The 23,615-nt window shown below is 38.0% G+C and overlaps 1 protein-coding gene across 2 annotated transcripts in view; it reads right to left on the minus strand.

The window, feature by feature from the left end:
• Positions 1-23,615, minus strand: part of PSD3 (pleckstrin and Sec7 domain containing 3) — a 275,704-nt gene that overhangs the window by 242,800 nt on the left and 9,289 nt on the right. The gene's annotated exons all lie outside the window — the stretch shown is intronic.

The raw sequence follows: 23,615 nt of genomic DNA on the forward strand, positions 1-23,615 counted from the left end.
CACCTACCTGCACCATTTATAGGCTGCTCCTACCTACCTACCTGCACCGTGTATAGGCTGCTCCTACCTACCTGCACTGTGTATAGGCTGCTCCTACCTACCTGCACCCTGTATAGGCTGCTCCTACCTACCTGCACCCTGTATAGGCTGCTCCTACTGACCTACCTGCACCATGTATGGGCTGCTCCTACCTACTTGCATCATGCACAGGCTGCTCCTACCTACCTATCTGCACCGTGTATGGGCTGCTCCTACCTACCTGTACTGTAATGTGCTTGCTTCTTAATGCACTCCACATGATCCATACTGTATACAGGCTGCCTCCCTCTCTACCTACACTGTACAGGATAATGCCTCCCACCCTAAATATAATGTACAGGATCTCTTCTGTATTGGCTCTATTTCTTGCACTAAGTACAATGTACAGCATTTGTTCTGTGCTCCTATTCTAATGTCTGTGGAATTCTGCTTTATACCTTAGGTATAATGTCCATGATCTCTTCTGTATATAGGCTGCTTCCCACCTAACGTCTACTGTATACTGCCTGCTTCATACAACGGATATACTGTACAAGATCTCTATTGTGCTGCTAATATCTCTGATGTCTGCTTGCCACTTTTGGTACAATGTACATCTCTACTGTATGCTGTCTAATTCCTACCCTGAGTACACTCTACATGATCTCTGTATATGTTGTCTATTTCCTACCCTGGGTATAATATACAGGATCCCCACTGTATTATGTTTGCTTTTCACCCTAGATACACTCTACAGGATTTCTATTATACTGTTAAGGTTTCTAATATCTGCTTCCTACTTTAGGTATAATCTACACAGTATCTACTGTATGCTATCTACTTCCTACCCTGAGTACACTGTACAGGATCTCTACTACATTTTGTCTGCTTCCTACTGCTTAGTACAAGGAGTGTACAGGAGTTGTACTATATATAGCTTTACTAAACATTATCACTACTCTATAATGTCTACTATCACCCCTAACCAGAATATTAGCTGGATCATGTTTGCTTCCTAACCTACCTGCATTGTATATGATCCCTATTGTGTGCAGCCACCATTGCTCAAACATGATCTCTACTGTATTCTTATATTTCTAGATGTACACTGTACATGATCTTTACTGTATTCTTATATTTCTAGATGTACACTGTACATGATCTTTACTGCATTCTGTCTACTTCTGACTTCACACTGTGCAAGATTCATACTGTAGTCTGCTTCCAAGTGCCTACCCCACATACACTGCATTTCTTTTTTGTATTCTCCCTACTTCAGACCCTACACATGCCATACCAGATGTGTACTGGATTCAGTGCATTGGCTATTTCTTTACTATACCTATTTCACTTTATATAAATCACTTCCAATTTTACTCACTACATTTCTGTAATGTTGTTAACAGAATATTTCCTATACATAATCCACATCATTTAGTTTTTATTGAATTAAGTTACTCATGATATTGATAGATAGCCACACATATAGATCTGTATAGAAAATTCTATTAGGACAACAGAGTACTGCAAGCATTTTATTAAAAAAGTTAAATCAATGTTACAACTTTAACATTTGCTGTCCTTAAGTATATGCTATAAAGGCTTTTCAGAGAGTCAGAGAATCCCTCTACAGTTCTTGTCCCACTTACCTTTCTGACCTGATAGAAAAATACACCCCTAGCTGCTCTCTTCACTCCTCCAATGACCTACTAAGGTAATTTTGTATTGGATTGGATACAGGAGTTTATATTGAATCCAATACAAAGTATTTACTTTTTGTTTATTTTGTATTATTTTGTATTAGATTGGATACAGGAGTTTGTATTAAATCCAATACAAAATTTTGAATATCCCCGCCTCTGCCAAGGGACGCATACGTACAGGGAAGGAGAAGACGGGCAAACGACACTGGATCTAACTAGGCTTGGGGTAACTGCCCAGGAGGTTAAAGCTCTCCAAAGCTGGGGAGAATACACTTTCATCAGTGAAGCTGGGTAATCCAGCAAACCTGGAATGGATTTCCTAACTCATTTGCTATTTGTTAGAAAGTATTTTGAATCCTGGACCAGATTCGTTTGCTGGACCCTCTGTTCACACATCAAAGTGTATCCTCTCCAGCCTTGGAAAGCTTTTATAAATCAGGCCCAAAGAAAGGGGTTACAGGACATTTCTAAAAGGTTGCCATTGCTTCTTTTGTGCTGGACAGTCCATCTCCACAATAGTAGCCAGAGCAGTGTTTTTCAAACGGAGTTCCTGCAGAGGTTTAGTAATTATTGCACGGGATTCCTGAAAAAGTTATTGCAAGGGTTACCCCATAGTAAAAACCTTGGAAAATGCTGAGCCAGGGGCTATTGCACTGAAGGTCTACAGTAGTGCTCACTTGAATTGACGTCAAAAGAAAAATATGTGATTGTATGCAACAACTTGGATAAATGGAAGTCCAGGGCAGATGATCTAGCACTTTCATACATGACACATAAAATTAGCGAAGTTTTTAGCAGAAGTGGCAGGTGATACTGGACAGTAAAACCTTCAACTGAAGGAAGAAACTGGAAGTCAAACAGAGGCAAAAGAATATTAAGCTTTATTGCCTATAGGCTGTCTGCAGCTAAACCCCATTTCTGACCTAACATGCCTTGTTTCCCACTATGTCTTTGTTGGGGAAACGCTCAGGGTGGCTTTGGTCCCTTATGTCAGAACTGCTCCACCCATGGCTGACGATCTGTTGACTGGTTTAAGAATAATCAAGGAATAGCAGGAATAGAACATAAAGTGCAAACCAATAAATGAGGTTGAAGCAGGGAGATGTTTGCATTTACTGGCCCTCAGGTACAGATTTCTTCTGTCCAGTATCCATTAACTATGACCACCAAATGTCATTTCAGGACTTGTAAGACTAGCAGTCAGTCATGCTTCTCACACCGCCGATTTACAGTTGTAAGGCTATAGGAAAGAATTACATCTAGGATTTTTTTATCAGGCACAATTACCTTCTCTAAATGTTCACTATAAGATCTTCACTTTCACCCTGGGCACGTCATCACCACTAGACTACCACAATATTCCTCTAATTTCAAACAATTTTGAGCATGCAATATATGCAACCATTTGAGTGTCCAAATCATATATTTCATAGGGAGGCAACCAGTTTGTAATTGGGCCCGAGCCTAATCTGCCTTTCCTCACTAAAGAAAGAATGAGGCAGTCTCTAACTGCTCTCTGTTTCCTCTGCTCTAGACCATTCCAGGTGCTCTTTTTAGTACAGCCTGAGTAAAGGTGAACCATCCAATTGTACTACTTAATTGTAGTACTAAAATATACACTCTTGAAAAAAACAGCTATTGGGATTTAGGTACCCATTTCACCAATACTCCACTTTATGACGTACATGTTGCACACTGAAGTGACAAACAACACCAAATAGACTGTACATTATTGGGGTAAACATTCTTAGTATGATGATATTCATTACTAGGACAGACAGAAGGTGAATCTTCCCCATTCCCCCTTCCCCATTTTTTCCAAAACTAAAGAATAAGTTTGTACATGGGATACAAATATCATTTTTATGTTCTTTTTTCTAATAAGTAAAAAAGCCATTTGTTGCTAACAGGTCTAAATAGGGACATGAACCCCCACTTGGTCTTCACCTATCGCTTTGTTGACAGTGATATTTTTCACCCACTAATCTGTCAGGTGCATGCTTCCAGCATCTACTGGCTGAAATAAGGAACTGCAGTACAGATAACTTTTAGCATGACTTTGGCATCACCAGTTGTCTACTACTACTACTGGTTCTGGTCTGAGTGATGTCAATCTAAATAGCTCATGCTTTTTGCTATTGGCACTTTGGGATCCAGTGTGGTGTTCAATCTGAATGACACCCCAAAACACTCAGTTGCAGGGCAACACAATAATGAACATTGTGGAAAGTTCTTTTGGTCCATTGGGCAGCCTATTCTACATTCCTGAATGATGTTAAGGTCCCTCATAGTGTCCACAACCAACATTCAATCTACTCTTAAATACCTCCAAGAAAGATAAAATACATTTGTATAAGAAGTTTTCTCATTTCACTTCTTTAACTGCTTTACTTCATATTTGTGTTATTTCCAAACCTTAATGGAAAGACAAAAAAGGATCAAAAATCTACTGGTCTTGCATCTGGCTGAACCTCTATTGATTGGTGAACAAATAACTTCCTATTACACTGGTAATAAAACAACACTGCACAAAGTAAATATTTTTGAAGTTATTAGGGGAAATTATCTCAATAGTGTTCCACTGTTTCATATAGAATTAGAAAAATATTAATGTTGGTGCCTGGTGTGAAGATCAGTGTGTGAAATTCATGTAGAATGCACTGAAGGTTAGATATTAAACCTGAACAACAGACAAATATAAAATAAATGCATATTATTAGTATGTATTCATAATATATTGTCATTAGTACAGAGCTATAGTGCAAAATAAAACATATTCATAGTTCATAATATTTTTCCTTGAATTCATTATACAAAAAAAAAGGACAACTGAGAGGAACCAGGGGGTTTGATTAAAAAGCAAGTCTTTAAAATGAGAGTTGTTCCCAACACTTCAATGTTTAAAACAATAACTGTATATTATATATACAAAATTACAGATTTGTGCTAAGTAAAGTCTATTTGAATGTATATTTTTGTTTCACACATTTTTTCTGCTGTGAACTAAATAGGTCAATACGTTCTACAAATCTTTAGACTTTAACCACCTCCACCTTATGCAAATAGGGAAATATTTTTTTTTTTGCTATAAGTGAAGGTGTTTCCTTCTAGTAATCAGATAGCTCTGTGGTTTTTATCATTGTTCCTTTGTAATGACTCAGCTGATCAGCTCCTACAGTGATAGTCTTTTTAGCTGGGGACTAGAACTAAACTGTGTAAAAAATAAAAAGAGAATGAGAAGTGACACATTCTACATTTATATAATTTTACGCTGAATAGCATGTTGTTGTGATTCACTCTATATAATTGATGGAAATGAATCAACTTCTGTGCCAAAAGGAGCTGCAGGCAGCAAAGTGCATTGGCACAATAGGCCAGCGGGATTTAAATTGTAGTACAAAATGCACCACCACTGCGGTCCGCTTTCTCTAGTGTTTCTCTTTGATTTTAACCCTTTCAGGGCCAGGGCATTTAATTCCCCCTTAGCAGCATGCTTCCTAATTAAAAATTAGTGGCTCACTGTAAATTCTTTTGAAGGTCCTACAAGAAAAGTGGGCACATTAGCTTTAAAATCAGAAAATCCTGTTGCTATTGCAGATCTTTCTTACTAGTTCTCACAGTCATTATCTCCAGAATCACTTCCTACCCCCTCCTCAATGAAATCTACTTTCTAACCACATGCATGCGTTTTACGCAAGCCTTGGTTTCTGTATGCTCATATAGAGATTGCTCTTGCCTTTTCTCAATCAGTGCTATGCTTCCTGCTTTGGGTAATTCTGACAAGTCTGGAGATCGCACTATTGATTTTAGTATATACCAACGGTTACTTATCAAGCTTCAGATAAAAAGGTGAAAATTACATGATTTTAGTGCATCTCAGCTTGATTTTGAAATGTAGACAATTGCATTGTGCTAACTGATCACCAAATCCAGGGGTGTAGTGGGGCAGGTACTTTTTTCGGGAATTAGGCGTTCACATAACAATGATGCGCATGCGGGCTCACCATGGATAGTACCTTGCCCCCTCTTCTTTTTGTTACGACCATACCCCTGACCAAATCACAAGCTGCTTTTGCAGTGTGCCTATTGAAGGATCTTAAAAAATGAATAATCAGAAGAAGACTACTAATACCAAAGGGGGTTAATAAAAGTACAAATTAATTACCAAATTAACTGTTTCTTTTTCCTCTACCCCTCCATTTACTATGCAAGAGGAATACAATATTGAACAATTGCTCTTATAGTGGTAGCCAACTTCTTTGAACAACTGACCCAGGGGCTATGAGCTTAAAAATTGAATGTTTGGTAAGTGGATCCCTCACACTAAATTGACCACCAATGTAAACAAGCCCTTAAAATGTATGTACAATCCCTTTTTTCCCCTTTCCAGGGAGTCTTTGGAACAGGCGTCCCCATTGGGAGATTTTCCTCACCTATTGTTCATATGACAATTTATAATGTTGGGTTCATACTTTCTGACTTAAGGTGCGTACACACTTCCAATTTTTATCGTTCCAATCGAACGACGAACGATCGATTGGGCAAAAAATCGTTCGTAAAAAAGTAACCAACGACGCCGACGAACGAGGAAACTCGTTGGAAACGAACGACCGGACCGGCGGATCGGATTGGACGACGATCGTTGAACATCGTTCGTGTGTACGGTCGTTCGTTGATCGTCCATGCCCTGAGCATGCGTAATGAACGAACGTTCGTTCACTTTCCTGTCGTGCACATAGTTCCTCTATCGCTTAAACGATCGTATCTATTGTGTGTACAATATCTACGAACGATCGTGTCGTTATCTCTATGTGCAGGATCGGTGCTATACGATCGTTCGTATATATCGTGCAGGATCGTTCGTCGTTCGTTTTCCAACGATAATAATTGGAAGTGTGTACGTAGCTTTAGTCATCAAAAAAAAATAGGTGCTGAGTCTACCTAACAGGGACATTACAGCAAAAAGAATGTAACAAAGAGTCTTACCATTCTCCTTTATTCAACACTAAACCCCTGCTAGTTTGTTTAGTGATCGGCTATAGCAGATTACTAAACAAACTCTGTACACATGCCAGATTTTCACCTAGGGTACATAGCTTTAATCCTCAGATCAATACATTTGTCCCTATGATTGCCCTTGGATCCCAATTCTAGGCTGTACACAAGGCTTAAAAATCTGTCTAGGAAAAGAATACATTATTTTACCCCTCTCAGTGCTAAGCCCTGCCATATATTTTACCAGTTTACAACTTCAGTGTAAAATAAAGGTTCAGAATTTGCAACCAGTCCCACAAAAACCTACTAGACCATTACACACAGATTAAATTTGTATATGGATATGTATATATAACTTTAAAAATGTATTCAGTCAGTCATTTAAAATTGACTCCTAACTATTATAGTTTCCTTATCAGCTAGACCTGGATAGATGACTCATTGACCTGAGCCTACAATGATAATACAAGCCTGGGTATAGATCAGTGTTCAGCAGTGATACACATCTTAACTAGAATAGCAGCTTTAATGCAGCAGAAAAGTCAGAATGGATGGCGCTGAAATTCTGTGCCAGGGGATGGTGGATGACACCACAATAAATTCAGCCTTGGGACTATGGATGTGCCCCCACTTTCAAACAATTACGTCATTACATCCGTGTAATTCTCTGCTACTGTAATTTAATATCCTGGTAATGCAGATAAACTCATTCAATTTCAAGAAAAGGAGCCCTGTTTAAACCTCCATCTGGTAAATTTCTTTAAATAATTTTTAATCAATATCTGGCCAAAGAAACACTGAAAATCAGGCAGCTTTGCTGAAAAGATTTTAAATCTATAGAAGGCAAGCAGATTTACTATAGCTGGAGGGAAGTAATACTTCTGAAAGTAGAAAGAATTAAGTAAAATTATAATGAAATGGTGAGATTACAATTTTTAAAAAAAACTAATTTTTTTGTGGTGTAAAAGATTGATTAGAAATTGTATCTGGCTAAATTTTAACTAAAATACTTCTTATCAGCTGCAGCCAGGCATTGCTTGATGTAGCATAATGCTAAGATGAAGGCATTGTGGTTTCTGTCTGGATGTACATTGGGTGTTTTTTATACAGGTGCACTCTACGCTTTATAGATAAATGGCAATTTATCATAAGAACACTTGGTATTATTTTCATAGAAGGTTATGGTACATTTTCAGTTTGTACATTTTTACTTATTATTGCAGTTTAACTATAGTACATTTACATGTGATGTTCACATTTTTTGTGCATTCCTGAGGATATTTTCATGATTTGTTCAATATTCAGATTTTTACATTTAAGAGGTAATTATTTATAATATGCAGTGTATTCAGAATTGCCAAAAAATGTTCAGCATTCTGTGATAACAAGATAAGCAACAAATAGACTGTATTCTTTTAAGTTAATCTGCGCTAGCAGAACAGTTTGCAAAAACCAAAAACACTAAAAGGTTGGTAAAACCTAAAACATGAATACAATACAGCAGAGTACCATACTCACATTAGTGCGTTGTGGTATCAAGAATTTCCAATGGGACCCCAAGTGCTAAAGGAACAAACCTGTCATGTACGCTGTGTTACCCAAAATGGTACATGGATAGTTTTCAGTTTATTTAGTTGTAAATGCATGGCAAAGTACTAGGTGGGGGGTTTAAGGGGGCTTAAAGTGGAGGAGGAGGTGGATGAAAAGCCAATTTAAAGCCCCAACTTGGCAGAATTTTGGCAGTAAAATTATCTGCAGAAAACAATTTACCCAATATGTTTTAAAGGAGCCATTCTTAACCTTCCTCCATAAGGATGTTAGGGGTAACATCAAACTTTGGCTGCATATTCATTAGTTTAAGGATGTCTGTATTGTTCTAGGGCAGGGGTCAGCAACCTTTACTATCAAAAGAGCCATTTTGCCTCCTCTTCCACTAAAGAAAAATAGTCTGGAGCCGCAAAACATAACACAGTTTATAAACTTTTAAAAGTTTTAATATTTTTTAAATTTTACCTGTTACAACAAGTGTGCATGTGTAGGCCTACTTCGAAATAAATTAAACACTGAACTATGCCCCTAGAAGCCTCCAGCTTGTAACGTATCATCCTGTTACATTACAAGCTGGAGGCTTCTAACGTAACAGGGTGGATTTTTTTGATGGGCAGTTCTTTATGTTCTGACGATGCCTTAGCGATGAAATTTTAAGGGGTGTTAGCCACAGGTGTCCCTCATTTGCAGCTTTAATTTTGTTCACCTGTACCCCCCAATCTTGGGTAATTGGGGTTCAGGTGCTAGAAGCCTCCAGCAATGTGTAACAGGGTAGATTATTTTGATGGGCAGAGTTCTTTATTTTCTGACGATGCCTTAGCGATTTAATTGTAGGTGGTGTTAGCCATAAGTGTCCCCCACTTGCACCTCTATTTTGGTCACCTGTACCGCCTCCCCCCCGTTCCAGAGAAATTGGGGTTCAGATGCTAGATGCTTCCAGCAATGTGTGAAAGGGTAGATTTTTTTGATAGGCAGAGTTTTTATGAGGTGTATTTAGGAGGTGTTAGCCACAAGTGTCCCGTACTTGCACCTCAAATTTTTTTCACCTGTACCCCCGTTTCTAGATAAATTGGGGTTTAGGTGCTAGAAGCCTCCAACAATGTGTAACAGGGTAGGGGTTTTTTGATAGGTGGAGTTTTTAGGAGGTGTTAGCCACAGGTGTCCCCCACTTGCACCTCTAATTTTGTTCACCTATACCCCCTTCCTGTTCCAGAGAAATTGGGGTTCAGGTGCCTCCAGCAATGTGTAACGGTAGATTTTTTTGATGGGCAGAGTTCTTTATGTTCTGATGATAGCCTAACCATTAAATTTTAGGAGGTGTTAGTCACAGGTGTCCCCCACTTGCACCTACATTTTTGGTTTTGTACATCTCCCCATTCCAGAGGAATTGGGGTTCAAAGGAGGGGGATGTCATTGTACACACCCATTTGTACACGCCCCGTGATAGATTTATTTCACTGGTAGATTTTTTTCATTAGAACACCGGATAGGGAATCCCCCTGCTCCACAGTGTCTTGGGAGGAAGGGGATCCCCCATCAGAGATCTCCCCGCGGCAGCCGAAGGGAGCCACAACAAGGAGGCTGAAGAGCCGCAGGTTGCAGACCCCTGTTCTAGGGTAAATGCCACTTGGCAGAATCTTGTCTTTAAAAGTGCTATGAGTGGGGAGGCATTTCAGGCAAGCCTGAAAAATTCTTTTAATGGTTCCACATGGCTAAAAAGGTTGAGAAAGGTTTTTCTAGCAGTGGGCTACTTTATAAGAACATGTATAATTTTTTAATCACAGCAAATGTTCATTATTGGTTTAGAAGCACATTTTGTTGGAGTCCTACAAATTTAAGTGAATGATGCAAACTGTAAAAATGTTGTTTGACTAGAAACCTGGAAAAATCACTGACCCAATAAATTACGGCTCTCTTAAGAAATGTTTGTAGCTCAGGCAGTAACAGCTGCTCCTTTCTAAACTATGACATAATTTTCCTTGCGAAAATACTTTTAAAAAGAAGAATAAGAATAGTATTATATACTGTAACTAGGCAATGTGGTGTTTTTACTTTTATTTTTCTATGAGCTGTGAGATGCCAAGAATACAAAATAGTTGTTAACACACGAGGCAAAGTATGGGTGCATGCAGTCTTTTTAGGTATGTGTCATCTTCATGCAGGGGTTGTACCAATTAATGTGACTTAATGTGAATTAATGCACCAAATGTGAGTTGAGAGTACTAAAGTGTAATCAAAGACTACAGTCCCTTATTGATCTTCAGTCACATAAAGCTGCTGTATTTAAAGTATATATAACTTTTTTCGTTTTGTTTTGGATAAAGTGCAGAAGGCTATAACCTCAGTCAGGTTTTTCTATTGCAATTTATGTGAATATTTAATGTTTAACCATCTGTTTTTGTCCTGGTGACTATTGTAGGACAAAAAAAGTGATGTCCGGTTCAAAAAGTTCTGTTTGTCATTGGAAAAGGATGTGAGTGGAATCTTCCAATGGGGTACTCCTAGTGACAATTGTCTAATGCTGGCTGTACGCTGCAATATTTTTTTTATCGATTAGATGAAAGCATCATATCAGTCAAAGTGTTTTTCTGTAGACCGCTTTCAAACATTTGTAATACAGATCAATTACCAAACAAATGGATAGTCCGGTAAATGTTGTCGCTAGCAGGATCACTTATCATGTAATACCCATCAAAAATACATTCATCACTACCAGTCGCATGACTTTTTGTAGTAGGATGACAACCATCACCCACTACTTTGCTAAACAGAAGAGGCAGTCACTGTGTCATTAATGCTCATAATGATCCCTGGCAGTCATGGTGACATGCAGTGTAGTCACAATGTTGTCTGCTGTTTAAGAAAAATAAAAAGAAAGATTTTTTATTATTATAATTATTATTATTATTATTATTAATAAACAGGATTTATTTAATGCCAACATATTACGCAGTGCTGTACATTAAGTTTTCAAAATGACGTTAAACCTATTAATTTGCAATACTACAATAATTTAGAGCTGGTCCATACATAAATGCATAGTGCATACACAGGTCATCAGATCAGTTTCCCAGACCCATTAAAAGTCTTTCTACAAGTATTAAACAAGCTTATGCACACATATTTAAATAAGTGAAGACTGAATTTATTAATTAAGTCCTTGGTAGAAATAGTCTAAAAATTGCTGGGTGTATGACAACAGTCATTCAGCCAACAAATGACAAACTTTTAGTGGCTAGTAGATCCTCACATTTGAAAACTGATTTGCAGGGGCAGTACTGAGAGTCTCTCAGCTACATGCAAATATACAGACAAGAAAAAAGCAAGTACAGTAGAGACATAGAGTTTACTGATCTCCTGAAGCTGCTTCATTGTCCATTTAACAAGCAGAAAAGTGAAAGAAATCACCTCTGTATTCCTTAAGGCTAGGATCAGATGTACAGCATGATCAAGCAATCCTACATGCAGGCCACATCCTTGACCACTCGCACTGCATCTCTGGTTCTTAAAGAACCAGAATTTGCGGATTTGGCAGTGAGTGGCAAAGAGTGGTACTGAGACGCTCTCTGCTGCTCCCCTTCATTTTCCTTTGGGCTGCTGCTGGTAGATGTTACATGTAGCATCTTCCTTGAGGCAGCATTTTACTGGCATGAGGAAGTGGTAACTGCACCGCAACCTGCAAAGCATTGAACAGACCACATCTGGAATATGCAGTCCAGTTTTGGGCACCAGTTCACAAAAGGGATATTGTGGAATTGGGGAGAGGGCAGAGAAGGGCAACTAAATTAATAAAAGGAATGGAGGAGCTCAGCTATGAGAATAGATTAGCTGAACTGAATCTATTCTCCCTTCAGAAGAGACATTTAAGACTGGATATGATATAAAAATATTTATATAAATATATAAACGGTTCATATAGAGAACTCTCTTCCAAATTATTCATTTTGAGATCATTACAAAGGACAAGAGGGCACTTGTTGCGTCTGGAGGAAAAGAAGTTTAATCTCTGGATAAGGAAGGGATTCTTCACTGTAAGGTCTGTGAACATGTGGAATAGACTCCCTCAGGAAGTGGTTTCAGCAACTACTATAAATTGCTTTAAGAAAAAAAAGCTGGATGCGTTTCTGGAAGCACAAACAATTAAGTATTAAAGTTTACAAGGAATGACATCAGAAACTGTTGATCCAGGGAATATCTGCCTTAAGGAATATCTGTGAGCTGAACTGAAGGCAAAAAAGTCACATTTCTTCTGTGAACTGCTAATCTCCCCATTCCCCATGTGATAGAGATGAGCAAAGAGAGACATTTGTAGTCCCGCCTAGCTGACAGCCATGGATTCCTATGGCCACCTCTGGATAGGAAGTTAGTCATTTTGCAAGAATTATCATGTAAAAATAAAGAAAAAAGCCTAAACATTGAAAGGAATACCACCTCATCTTTGGGCTGGTAAACTGCAAAATATTTCATTTTTGGGGGTTAAGTTATACTTTTATAGTTTCTGTGTTAATGTGCAACTATTGTATGTGTGTTTGTTTGGGGATCAAACTTCAGATACCAAAACAAACTTAGTTGTCACAAGCAAATCATTAGGGGCTGAAATCTGATGTGGCATTTTACCTTTTCTCTTGAATAGGTCACCAAAAAATATAATCCAGAGACAGAAGAATAGAAGTTCCTAAAAAGGTTTATGTCCATAATTTGCTGTCCCTTGCAATTTAGTGTATTCTTAAAAGCTATGTCCGGTCATCCTAGGGAGTCATCCTGGTTTTTTACCCATCTCACCCTGTATGATGCATAAATCACCCTGGATTTCTTTTAGGCAGACTTCAAACCTATTCCCTATGTGATGGCCCAAATTGTGCAAGACCGTCATAATAAAATGAAATTAGGTAATTGTCCACATATGGACATATCTCATAGTACTACTTATTTGACATTGTGCCAAATTCAGTTTTTTTTTTCTTGTTTTTTTTTTTGTTCTTTGCAAAATAATGACAAACATTGCTGCTTTGGGTACTCTATATGATGACTGTAATTTTCATTTTGATCTTTTTCTTCATCTATGGATTCTTCCAAGTTCCTCTTGTTTTTTATGCTGGGTGTTATTTTCAGTATTCTCATTATATCTGCATGAGCACTGCATGATACTTTTCTTATTCGCACAACTTCCTATGTCTGCTCATAATCTTTCTCTTACTGCACACATTCATAATTGCTTTTTGTACTGTATATCAAGCCATGGGTCTTCTACATTTTTAGCCACATCCTGTTTTTTCACAGTGTGTGCCACTTCCTTCTCATCCAGTACTGTTCTCTGTGGTTGACATCTCACTAAATGTGAACAGAACATAAAAGCCTTCACAATGACCAAAGATCAGTAAAATGCAAATCAAAGCAACTATTTCTGTATTATGACCCACTGGGCCTGGAATCCAGGAAGTGTTTGGTAGGTGACTTAAATTAGAACTGTTTGACACTACTTTTTTACTAATATTCTACTGTTGTCCTCTAACCATTTTCTATCTGTCCTGCAAAAAAGTTGTCACACCAAGCCCGGAAGCATACCAACCAATTGTGGGGGATAGGGAAGAGTAACACTTTTTACCTCAAAGTATGACAGATGACGCACCTCTGCCATGCCACCATTCTGTGGATCATAAAATATATAGAAAGGTTTTTGCTAAACCAAGTGTTTTTTTTTTCACAGCTAAATTTACTTGCATTAGCAGCATGAAATAGCCTGAATGAAGGTTTAGTGCAAAATATTACTTTTTAAAGTGGTCCGATCCTCACATTTTAACATTGTATAAAAGGATAGCTAACCCTAACTATGGGTTTATTTTATGGGTAGTAAAGACAGAAGGGAAAACCCACATCCTCCTGGCATATATACGTCACATATGCCAAAAGGCTTTGGGATGCTCCTTCTCAAGCATGCTTGGGATCAGGGCTTTCCTGGAATGTAAAGAAAGATCACATGTATGCAAAGTCACAGAGCAAAATAAGGTAATGCATGAGGAAGCTGAAGAAGGAGGAAGAAGATGGCTGCGCTTGCTGCCCTGTATGCACCTGAAGAGCTACCACAATTGGATTGCAAGGGGATCAAGGGATTCTCAAAAAGAAGGCCAAAGGGACCATGATCTGGAAGAGGGACAGTCCCTCCAAATCAGTGAAGTGGGGAGGTATGCAGGAAGTGAAGAAAGCTCTCTAACATGCACACAGGAGTTTCTTCAATCCAGGCAGCCCCAGGGGAAGTCAGGACACCTGGCATATCACAGCATCATTATTTTAAAAGAAGATAGCGAACAGGCAGGTATATATGTTTTATTCCTGAAGGGACTAAACTCTTACTTTAAAAGTTGGCAAATCAGGCTGGTCTTTAATTGCAGAGCGTAGCACAGCGTACATGTGTCATTGCCTATCCCTTTAGCAAAAACAATCTGACTTTTTGCTGTTTTTTTGTTGTATTATTATTTTTGTATGTTTTGCTTCTAGGAACATCCTTCCAGCCTTTTTTTAGTTTTTGTTAACCACTTTTATTACTCATTTTTACCAAATGCCATATTACAGGAAAATTCTGAACAGACAAACTGAATATGGCCAGGATCACCAGGCAACATAATAAAATACACAGATCTGAAAAGGTACACAAACACAGACACAGAAAATATTTGTCATAGTTAAAAGAGAAAATAAAATTGCTGTTGATGTACCTAGTCTCCAAATAGCAATTTACGCTTGACAATGAAAACTCTCTATTTTTATGTGAATGAATTCTAAGATTCTTTATCCTTGTGCCTACCACAAGTTCTTACATTAAAAGTCTGGGGTGCATGAAATTATACATCTATACATATGATAAAAAATAAGTCCAGTGACAGGAGAGATGGTTGGAGCATAGATCAAAGGATGGAGCAAAAGTATTGAGAACCTTGGGCTGATGTGGCAAAGGGCACAGTAGAGTGAGATACTGATGAAGATACAAATATCACTGAAGTGAAGAATCAAAATAGGTGTTATAGGGGGAGCAATGGCTGAAAAATAGAGGGCAAAAAGTAGCTAAAAAAATCCCGAAACAAGAAGGCACATAAAGAAATAAAAAGTTTACAGTATGTTACCCTTTTTTACGTTCTACCACATATAGGTTTTTGTTGCTTTTCTGACACTCGGTTACTTAATAAAAAAGCAGAAAAAGGTTCTATACTTTCCCTGTTCTACCCTAATGATAAAATTGTGCGGCGTAAGATCCTAAAGCTGACTTGTTCAAAAAATGTCTACTACCTGAACTTTGACTGTATCATTCAGTGTCAGAGATTGGTACATTTGGACAAAATCAAGAAGAATTTAAAAGGAAACTGATAATGGATTGACAAGGTAAAGGGAGACTGAAATAAGTTGTATAGGGGGTTGTTATTAATGGTTCAGTGATCCTTATTAAAGTAACATATGTTTCTTTATACAGCAAATGTAGATGTACAAGAGGCTGCTGGCTACAATCGTGTGTGACCACTGCTTAGTCTAATATCTACTAGCATCCAATATCAATTGCCATCTGTTTCACATAAACAGGACATCAATGAGAATAGTGACCTGTAAAACTATAGCAAAGATGTAAAATATAACCTCAACTGCTAAACTGCATTCAGGTAAATGCTACAATGATAATTCTACTTTCTCTCTACACTAAAGCATGGTTCCTTTACCTTTTTGAGATTAGAGCTTCTAATGAATTGCCCAGTATGTATCCATGTTCCAGTTAATCCTAGTACTATTAAGTACAGCTTTAGAAGATGGTAATAGCTTGGTTTTTTATTGTATATAGATAGCTAGAAACAGAAATGCTGAAAGAAAAACAATTAATTATCATAAACAGCAAGATCCCACATTTCAAATACCACAAATATACAGCCTGTCTGCAATCAGTTTTGCTAATATTTTATGGAATTAATACATGTAACTGAGATCCAGTTGCTTAAACTGTTATTGTTAAACATGTTATCCGTCACAAAAAGTCAATTTCTCCACTTTGAATGCAGGTTAAAAATTCAGAGATTCCTGATACATTTATTGTTTTTTTTTTATTTAGAGATAAAAAGGCCCATACCCTTATCATTTGTTTTCCCAAGTATTACAGATACTCTAGGTTAGGAACCACTATAATTTGCAATTTGTAAAGATGAAAAATGTACTGTACGGTATGTATTTATTAAAAAAAAATTGAAAGTTTTAAAACTGGAAACATCTGTATTTTGGGGTTAAGCAGTGGATTCACTATACAGTCATGTGGGTGGATGAAGAAGATGGAATCCATCAACATAACATAACAAAACAGAATTTAAAATGCTCACATAGCTAGTGAGCACCTTCTACTTGTCACTTGATATTTGCTTTTAAATTTCTGTAATACTGTTTAGCAGAATGTAATCTAATTATGTATATAGCCCTCCAGGCTTGTCTCTGTACTCTAAAGCATGAACAAGATTTGAAGGCTAGGCATATCATAAATATTGATTTTTCTTCCTTCTAGGAGTCAGGAAGAGGGGTAAAACTAGCCTAGCATCCCCCTATTTTTGGTAACACTCCATTTGGTATCTCTCAGGTGATAATCAAATAATCTGTCTGTAAAAACAAGACTAATGGGGTATTACATGTAACACACAGCTCAAACAATTTTGGAAAAAAGTCAGGATTTAAGCTGAATAGTTGCCGAAAATGATGGATAAATCTTAAATGACTACTTAAATTCTAAAAAAAAATGTCCTAGCAAACAACTTATCAAATGCCTGGTGCTGCAAAATCTATGCCGAATGCAGTCCAACCTGCATTCTTTTTTCAATACCCATTCGTTGAATACTCTTAAAGATGGATGGCTGGAGGCCAACATGAATACAGACAAGTTATTGAAATGAATTGGAGATGTTTTCTGCAAAGTGATGAATTTAGGAGCTGTATTGAAGGTAAGTATGTTTTTGCTAAGGAACAGCCATTCGGGAGGGAGAAACAAAGACTTGTACACTATTTCAGTTACTTAACTGCAATTATGTAATATTTCAAATATCTTGTTCAAGTGAAAATGTAATTGATAGGTTTTTGGAGGAGTTGGGGTTGTACAAGAATCTACAAATTCACCCATCAACCCAGTCTAGCCAAACCATTTTATAATTAGACAATATATAGCTAGTTGTATTTGAAAGCTTTTGGTTTTTGCTTCTTGAAAACATGACAATGATTATCTAACAAGACAAGAAACTGCGTGGCAGCATTTCTCTATTTTGCACATTGTACTTATAGGCAGAAAGCAATTACGATGAAAGAAGTAATATAACTGAAATATTTGGCTTTCTCTTTTTAACATGAATGCCTATAAACAGTAGCTTATTTCGACACGCTTAATGTTTTTTTAGATTGGAAATCTAAAGGGAGATTGAATCATTTACAGCATAAAAACATTTGAAGTATTTCCGAGCTGGCAAATGCCATACAGATTTGCAGTTCCTGAACAGCTAAAGATAAGAAATATATCTATAAATAGAAAATTCTTTTTGATGACAACTGAAATGAACACAGTAACTCTTCTAAACATAAAATAAAACATTCATCTTTTCTGTATAATTACGCATAATTATTAGTTTTGATTTATAGTTCTTATTCATAAATGTACACAGTCTGGAGTACACAGTACACCACACGAGTCACCCCAGTTATACTGTTTTTTTATTGTGGCCTCTTTATCAGCCCAGTTCTATACCTTGTCTTTATACTAGGCAATGTCCCTTCTGCAATAAAATATGCTTGCCTGTTTAAATTGTTAGGCATTCAACCTCCTCTAACTCATTGCCACCAACATTTTTTCCCCAATTTTTTCTGGGTTCAGGAACCATTTTGATTGCTCAGGCCAGAATTCTACAATCTCTGCACATGTTCATGGAAGTTATTCAATTCCTGGCAACTGGGTATGCCACATGGCTACACTGTTCAGCATACAAAGCTTAGTATACAATATAGAAAAATCTGCATACAAGAAGATAAGTTTATTGTAATATAGATAGGACATTGCCTGCCCCTTCTGCAATAAACAGCCACCCAGCTCACAATTTTTTATTTTAACAATATTGTTCCACTTTATTAGCAATTTAGCATTCACTCATTTAAAAAAGGCAGCTTCCTCTGGGATTTTTTTCTCCATGATTTTGTCACTACAAGATTTCTTTCAATCTTTTTAAATTTCTACTCTCATAAGTCGTTATTTTTCAGCTAAGTTACAATTGTTTGTGGCCTTGGTACATTTCTTTAGAGCGTTCCCTAATCGGTGTGAAAATATAATATCGTATATTTTTGTGCCTCATAACAGATTATTCACTAGAATATATGGACAACTTAAAGTGTTAATACCAGAATGCTTGTAAAACAGAAAGTTGAAACTTAACACATTCACTGTCTGTGCTGCCAAGCAGCACTCTATCGTAGCATCCTACGTCACCCGATCTTGCACCTTGGTCGGGTGACATAGGATGAAGAACCCGGAAGAGAAGACGAAGATGGAGGCGCCCAGGGCTGGCTCTGGGACAGATGCCGAGACAATACGGGACACGATGCCGGACACCCCCGGAGTGATCGGATTGCCCGGCGGGATTAAAGGTAAATGTGTGTTTTTTGTTTTTTTTTGAGTTTTCAGTATAGTTCCTCTTTCATAAAGGTTAGATATCAATTCATGTGGGAATTAGCCAACCTCAAATGGTATCAATATAGATATTTAGTGTTCACAACCCCAATTATACAATAGATAAAAAAAGAAAGAAAGACAAAAAGAAGAACAACCACGATTATTCAAGCACTCCTTATCTTAGAACTATCAGTGTATAAATTATCAGTCCCCAACCTACTCTGCACTCCCCCCACTATTTGTGGGGGGACTGGGACAAAATCGCCTGTAACTCTATCTTATGTAGACATGTACCTTCTATGTTTTTATTGAATAGTATATAAATCTAATATAACCTACTCACACTATGCCCCTGATTCATCAAGCAGAATCGGATGATCGCTCGCGCATTCGTATTCGCGATCCGAAATCGTACGCCGTTGCGCTATTCAGCAACTGAAAAAGCTCGCGGCCCGAGCCGCGCATCTCCGCAGCTTTACACTGGCGAGGCTGCATTAAAAGTCACTGTTCCCCTAAAAAATCATTCTTTCTAATGGCACACATATTACCCATAGCCCTAAAAAAAATGTTTGCGCTGTTTAAATGGTTTAAACATTTATGTGCGCTAAGAAAAAAGCATATTTTTAAATCACTTAGTGTACGAGCACACTCGAGTCCGGACCGCGGTAAACCGCGATCGCTGGCCGCGCGTACTTTCGCGCTTCCAGCGAGCGTGGATTTTATTGATGAATCAGGGGCTATATATCTAATTATTGCCAACAAAACCCCTGCTTTTTTTCCTCCTTTCTTTTTATACCTAGTTCCTCTTTCAGTAAGAGAGAAGATTGGACTTGCCACCTACTGACAAGTAGGTATTTAACATATTGTTTAGTGTTCTCCTGTTTCCAGGTTCTGCTTAGGTTGTTCTCAATCTGGCAAGTTAGATATTTCTAGGACTTCAATGCTCCTTCTGGTAATCCGAGGGCTAATAGCCCAGAAATCCAACTATATAAGACCACCTTCTTTCCTACTGTTAGTGATCCCTCTAGTGACACATCACAGAATTCACTGCAGAGTTCACTGCATGGCAACACTGCTCATTTTGCAATCATTTTAAATGATCATTTTCCTTTGTAGTTTCAGCCTACACTGTATTATACTCGGAAGATTCTTTTTACTGATTTTGTTTGTATCTAGAAACTTTGAACTGCAGCTTCAACTGCTTTGACCAATTCTGCACAAACAACAATACTTTTTATACTAAATAGTTGAAAGTTTATTGTTGGAGTTTATGTACTCTCTTTTCAGAATGCTGACATTTCTTTATTCAGCTGAAATAAATGTGCATTGTATTATACTGTAGAAATGTCTGACTAGACTTCTTTAATTCAAGTGGGTTTTTGTTGTTTTTGGATTTGAAGTGTTGTTGTTTTGCTGGCATAGAAGCATGTGGAGAATATAATGTATTCATTGTGGCCAGTTACAAGCATTACAGTTGTAGAAATCTGTGTATGTGTAAGCAGCTGACTCAATATTACCAGCTGTGTCCACTGTCTAGTACCCCTAAAACTTCCTAAATGAACAGAAAGAATACATTTTCTTGGTCTACATGTAAACCTTGTGCTAGCAAAAAAGTGGAATGCAATATTCAAATGCATAAAAAATGAAACATAAACAAATACTCTCATTTTGTATTTTTAATTTCTAAGATGACAGTAAAGTAGGCTACTAAAATATTAGTAGCCTACTTTAAAACAAATATAACAAATAAACAGATATTTTTGGGGGGTTCCATGAGAGTGTTCGGCTGGCCAGGTTGATTTTTCTGTTTGATCAGGCCATTTGATTGTTTCATCAATGGAGCATAATACATTCTAAGGACACTACATTATGAAGAAACAAAATAATCCTGAATATTGAGAAAAATTCTGCCATATGTACAAATGTCTGATAGGTTCAGAGACCTCTGTGTGACTGAACTGTGCAGTATGCACACATTGGTGTATCTTTAGTTACATGCTTCTAAAATATTGACTACCTTTTACTACTCTATGAGATTTCCCAGGTTAGAAATCCATCTTTGGCTTCAGTTGGGCACTACCAGCCACTATATTTATGCCCATTTCTGCCTCTTCATCACTGCTTTTTGTAAGAGGTTCTGATTTGCTTTCATGAGCAGCCAATTCATGCCTGAGCTTTACTCACTGAATGAGAGGATGACTAGAGGGTCCAATAATGAGTATGCTGTGTGAATAAAAAAAATATAGCTCATAATTATTTTAAGTGTAGATTTAAAACTCCATTTGGGTTAAATACGATGTGTCAACAACTACATGTTATGTCAACTACAACCATAGTAAGATGCAATTTTGCCTTTAATTTTTTATGTTTTGTACTATCCTTTCTGCCTCCTTTAGATCAAGGAGGCCATCCATCACATAATAGACCCTGCATATGCATTTTTTTATCATATGCCCAAATTTAATTGCCAACATTTGTCAAGTGTTTACTTTATGCTGATCAAGATTTATTCAATGATAATAACATGTCAAATATGCTAACCTAAAAATGAAATGGTATTCTATTTTGAAGTTTCATGGATTAAGGCAAAATATGCCTCTAGTCAATGTCACACTTACCTCTTCCTTGCTAAGGCGCAGACGTGTCTCTCTTGTGCATGCGGGCAGTTCTGACTCTGGGCATGCCTACGCCAGTAAGCTTTATCAGCTTCACCGGGCCAATCAGGAAATCTGGCTATTTAGCTAGCTCACACACTGCACTCAGTGTTCGTGCAACGTGTCTTCATTGTACCGAGCCCCTGGTTCTGTTGAGCTAGTTGTTGTTCACCTGGTGATTAATTCAGTGTTTCCTCTGTCCAGCTCCTCCGTTAATCCCTCTTTGTCCAGTCTGTTGGTTCCCAGCCAACTTCCCTGTACTGTTCCAGTGTTCCTGTCTGTGGATATCCCTGAGTCACCTGTGCCTCCTGTTGCCTTCTAGTGTCTCCCTTGTTCTCTGTGCCCGCAGTGGTCCTGTGTCACTAGTGTCTGTCCCCTCGATTCCTGGCATATGACCCCTGGCGTGTGACCTGACCTCTCCCAACCTCGCAGTAACCAGCGGCGCAACATCCTCACCATCAGAGGCTCTGGAGAAAACCTAGTTACTGTTTAGACCCTGCGCCTTGGCCCTTCTGAGGCTCACATCACCTCCATGCAAGCCATAGCGGCTCCTAGTGGTCCTGTCTCCCTGTGCCTGACGGTCAAGGAAGCTTCTTTGGCCCCCCTGTCCCAGCCAAATAAAAGTATAAAGGTTGTGCCCCCTGGACATCCACCTTGAAATTCAACTTGGCTACTGCTTAGGGTTGCTTAGCAGGTAATCTGGCGTTTGCTTCTCCCTATTCTACAACTCTTGCACCACACTCCCTCCCTAGCTACATTAATAGCAGTGTGAGTAATTATACCTGCCTCCCCCATTCATTGAGGCAGTGTGATTTATTATAACTTTCCTTCCACCTTCATTGTTGCAGTGTGAGCAAATATAACATCTGCCCTCCAGAGCTTCTTTGGTGACAGTGTAAGAGGTTAGAAATCTTCTTCCTTTCCTAAACAAGACTAATGGGTATCTGTGCACAATTAGACACCCCTCCCAACTTAAGTTGCATTGGAAAACTGGTGTTGGTATTTTAAGGCCGCAGTCAGGAGATCTTTCTGCCAAAGACATGGTCATGAGGAGAGACCATGGACCCTCTGAAGCACAGGGCCTGGTTACAGTTGCAATCTCTGTGACCCCTGTTCCTAAGCCACTGTTGACAGTTCCATGCTTCCTATCATTGCTATGTTCTACTCTTGCATAGCTTCCACATCTAATGCCTTTTCTCTCTGGTTAATGGGCAGCCATTGTGTAATTTTTGCATCTAAGCGCTGGACTTATAATATCCCCATGTCTGTCTTCAATCTCGGCCTCTTGAAATTTTGAGATAGCAAATTTTAATCATTGTGTACATGTGCAGGCCATTGGAATATGCATTAAAATGCAGAATTGTAAATGCATCCTTAATAAAGTAAAAGTAGCAATGCCTTAAAAAAGTAAATGTTATTATGTACATATAAATAAAGGGTTCACTGGTTGGCAAACATTCAATATATGCCCATATGCCAAATCCCAAATATAGACCAATATATTGCAGAGAAACAGGACTTTAATGGCATATATAAACGCCTAAAATATTTTATTGGTACATCATACTAAAAAGTAAAGAAGAGACATTAATTTTTACAGTGTCCCAATATGGGGACCACTGTGTCCCTATATTACAATATACAGACATACATCCACTTTACATAAAAGTATCAACATAAATACATAGTTGAAACATTATAGCAAGTCTCACAAAAAGTGCCAGTGTATCATCGACGCCTTTCGTGGTGTAACACCCCTTCTTCAGGATGAGGCTAAATGAGACTAGTTAATATAAAGATACAGCATAAAATCAAATTCTAGTATCACTTTCCAAGCGCCAAAGCAGGTTCACACAGGAAAGGAGCACAGAAGGGCAGTGAGTGCCAATAAACAGGAAGCAGCAACCAAATGGTAAGACCAGAAGCCAAGGAGAGTTCAAGGTTGCTTGGGATAGATGAAACAATTCTCCATAAGTTGTCCCATGGGTTCTGCCCTGTTAGAAGCACCCCAAAATGTTATTATGTAAATGTAAT

Source organism: Pyxicephalus adspersus, chromosome 3, assembly GCF_032062135.1.
Source record: "Pyxicephalus adspersus chromosome 3, UCB_Pads_2.0, whole genome shotgun sequence".
In the NCBI taxonomy this organism is placed as follows: Eukaryota; Metazoa; Chordata; class Amphibia; order Anura; family Pyxicephalidae; genus Pyxicephalus; species Pyxicephalus adspersus.